Source organism: Varanus komodoensis, unplaced genomic scaffold (genome assembly GCF_004798865.1).
Source record: "Varanus komodoensis strain SLA01 unplaced genomic scaffold, ASM479886v1 scaffold1, whole genome shotgun sequence".
Lineage (NCBI taxonomy): Eukaryota > Metazoa > Chordata > Lepidosauria > Squamata > Varanidae > Varanus > Varanus komodoensis.
In genome coordinates this window covers 38,354,308-38,358,344 of record NW_025335268.1, presented here as the reverse complement: position 1 = coordinate 38,358,344, position 4,037 = coordinate 38,354,308, and the positions used below count along the sequence as shown (strand labels likewise).

Here is a 4,037-nt window from a genome sequence, read left to right as displayed (position 1 = left end):
CCTTGAGCCAGACATCCTGGAATGTGAAGTCAAATGGGCCTTAGGAAGTCTGAGCAACAACAAAGCTAGTGGAGGTGACAGTATTCCAGCTGAGCTATTCAAAATTCTAAAAGACGATGCAGTAAAAGTGCTACACTCAATATGCCAGCAAATTTGGAAAACTCAACAGTGACCACAGGATTGGAAAAGGTCAGTTTACATTCTCATCCCAAAGAAGGGCAATGCAAAAGACTGTTCAAACTACTGCACCATTGCACTCATTTCACATGCTAGAAAAGTTATGCTCAAAATCCTACAAGCTAGGTTCCAGCAGTATGTGGACCGAGAACTACCAGAAGTACAGGCAGGATTTCGAAGAGGGAGAGGAACTAGAGATCAAATTGCCAACATACGCTGGATCATGGAGAAAGCTAGGGAGTTCCAGAAAAACATCTACTTCTGCTTCATTGACTATGCTAAAGCCTTTGATTGTGTGGATCACAACCAATTGTGGCAAGTTCTTAAAGAGATGGGAGTCCCAGATCATCTTATTTGTCTCTTGAGAAACCTATATGCGGGTCAAGAAGCAACAGTGGGAACTGGACACGGAACTACTGATTGGTTCAAAATTGAAAAAGTTCAATAAGGCTGTATACTGTTGCCCTGCCTATTTAACATATGAAGAGCACATTATGAGAAAGGCGGGGCTAGATGAATCACCAGTTGGAATTAAGATTGCTGGGAGAAATATCAACAACCTCAGATATGCAGATGATACCACTCTAATGGCAGAAAGTGAAGAGAAACTAAAGAGCTTCATGGGTGAGTGGGGACTAGAACTCCAGCTACTATAACTTATCACTTTATTTTTATATTTAAAAAATAGCAACACAAAGATGGTATATCCATGACTGTTTTCCTTGTGTTGCCTGTAAGGTATGCAAACCATGCCACAAAGAGCATGCTTCAAGGATATTTTCATAAGAATTAGACCAGTGGAATATGGGAATTGTAGTGAAAATCATTTGGCTGGTACCAAGTTGTTTATTCCTGGACCAAGTGGAAAGCACAACTCCTTAAAGAGCTTTCTGGGCAGCACCTCTAAGCATGAACTATGGTGCCTGAGCCTACCCATATATTTAACTCAACTCCACTGTCTTTGTACAGATCATACAACAGTACATAAGCTATAATTTTATATGGATCAGTTAATTTCCACTGAGTTAATTTAGCATGAATAGTATTGTTCATACCTGGTGAATTCTGTATATTTCACTGGAAATTGAACAATTGTTATAAGTGATTACTGGTGAATTTGAATTTATGGCTCCCTTAATCCAAAATCTTGCTGTGAGTCAGCAATTAAACACCTCCTATGATATCAGCTTTGGATTGCATCCAGGTGCTGAGGAAGGTTGAGGGGGTGGTAATAGGCACAGGTTGAAATAACGGGAACAACTGCGCAGGAGCAAATGGGGGAAGAAGGCAGTGGAAAAGGGGCAGAGGAAAGGGGCAGCTGAAGCCCCCCCCCCCCCTTCACACCACCTTCCTCTGCCTTACCTAAGTTTTGGCAGCTCCCACTTCTGGGATAGAGGATCAGATGACCATGTCTTGAAGCCTACCTGAAAGTGTATTGCTTTGGAAACTTTCATGACTGCATGTTTTCCCCCTTTAAACCCCACTTCTGCTGTGAAAGCTCATGTGTCAGGCTAGAACCCTTTGCCCCACCGCCAATGGAAGAGCCTGCAGGCTGAAGTGGTAAGACCAGCCTATGAAAATAATTTTTCTGCATGAGTAGATTTGCTTGTGATCACTTGAGCGATTAACTGCATGTTACAGGGCTACTCAGAAGTAAGTTCCACTGAGTTTAATGGAATTTATTGGAGATTGCTGTCTTGGTTTGCTGGATTGGGTCCATTGTTTAGAAAACAAAGTCTGCCTAGTCAAAATTTTGCAAAACATCACTTGGATCCTACCTGTTCTTACATGTGTGGAAGGCATTCCCAGTAGCACAAAGCAGCCTTTACAAATACTCCTTAGTTTGCCTTCTGCATCCCAAATCATTCTGAGAGTGACTTTTTGAGAATAGGGAGTTCAGTGAGAAGGAAAGGCAGGAAAACTTGGCTGCAGGCTTCTACTTAAACTTCCTTGGGTTTATATATTACCTTGAAAAGAATTATTACTTCCCTTTAGCTTGAATCCAGCAGGAGAAATAACCCATTTGGAATGATTTCTGCTGACAGCATAAGAGCAAAACCAATTATTGTTAGAACACTTGAGCATTTTCTGAAGTATTAACTTGGGATTCTTTAATTCTGAACCATCATTTTTGAATTGGAGAATGTTACCCTACATAGCTTGTACTTGATTAAAAGTATTTTATCTAAAAAAATCAAAAGGAATGATCTATTTTTGATCATGGTGACCTTCAAAAAGAATTCATCCTTAATACAGTCATTCTAAATTATCCAACCATACCCCCCTTTTTATTCTCACTTTATGAGTTCAAAGAACTGGAAATACTATTTAAAGAAGCATACAAAACTGTATTCTATTGACAGACCTTGAGTCATCTAACTCAGAACTATATACTCTGACTGGCATTTGTTCTCCTGAATGTGGATGCCTAAATACAAACTATATGCTGCATTACTAAACTATAATAAAGCCAGTTGCTTTATTGAAGGTAAATCAATTAAAACAATCATGCTTAGTTTTGCTCACTTTCACCATCTTTCTCTTCTCTACTAGGTAACATATTTTTCATAATTCCTCTTGAGAAATACTTGGTTGTTGTGATCATTTTTGTTGTTGTTTTAAAGAAGATACCTCCCCCCCCCCCCCCCCCCAAATCCTGTGTATTGGGAAAGCATCCCTTGGGAGCATAGGGTTGCTAATAAAAGCTTTCAGAAGTCAGAGACAAAGTTCTGACATCAGAAAAAGAACCAAAACTTCTATCCCCTTGCAGCTGGCACAAAGAGAACTGTGCTGGCTGCCTCTCCAAGGCTGGAAACATGACCTCAAGGAAGCAGGAAAAGAGGGTGTCCTGGTGGGTGGGGAGAGGAAGAGACAAGAGACTCCAGGATGCAAGTTATGCTGAGCCTCTTCCTACCTTCTGGTCTCACTTTCTGTCTATGGAAATCTGCAAGAGGGGAGGACAGGAAGGTGAAGATTATCTCTTCCTCTCCTTCTGCCCAGCACTGGATGATCAGATGCACAGCTAATAAATTTTCATCATTAAACTGCAATCCTGTGCATTTTTTAAAAGTTCCACAACTCCTAGCAAACTCCCATGTTGGCTGGGCCATGCTGGGAATTCTAGGATATTTTTCTATCTTTTGTAGTAATATGCCCTTAATTAGCTCAAAACTCTATGGAGTGTATGTGAGCACAGATGTAGAATGAAGATTAAAAAAAAAAAAAAAATCAAAGCTAGTCTTCTTTAGTCTTCAGTATAAAAAAATAGTCCCGTCATCCCACTTAGAATAGCAACCTACTCCCTTCACTCTTGCACACATTTGGCAGCACATACACTAAAACTGGAACATTAAAAAGAAGATTAGCATGGCCCCTGTGCACAGATGACATGCAAATTTGTGGATTATTCCATATTTTTGAGAGTCAGTGTCATACGCTGGTTAAAAGTGTAGAACTGGGACTCAGGAGATCTGGATTCTAATCCCCACTCAGCCATAGAGCATACTGGGTGGATTGGGGCCAGTCAGAGACTCTCAGCCCAGCCTATTTACAGGGTTGTTGTGGTGAGGATAAGATTGAGAACAGGCAGAGGATACTTATACAAGCTACCTTGAGTTTCTTGGATGGGAAAAAGTGGGATATAAATATGATTAATTAATTGATGTTTTGGACAGTGTCTATCTGCTATTGTGATCCAACCAATAAAGAGATCTTCAGTTTGACTTTAAAAAAGGAGTTTATTGATACTACATTCCAAATGCACAGTCAACTCAAGTGACAAGCTACAATAATGAAATTGCACATGGCTCTGATTCAGACTAAGACTCGTAGCATGAACACTTTTACCCCTCAGTTTCATG

General features: G+C 40.3%; 1 non-coding gene across 1 annotated transcript; it reads left to right on the top strand.

Annotated features, from left to right (window-relative positions):
• Window positions 1–3,487: 3,487 nt before the first annotated feature.
• On the top strand, window positions 3,488–3,595 carry LOC123034381. The gene has a single exon (XR_006416743.1). It is a non-coding gene; the product is annotated as a U6 spliceosomal RNA (small nuclear RNA).
• The last annotated feature ends 442 nt before the right edge of the window (window positions 3,596–4,037 follow it).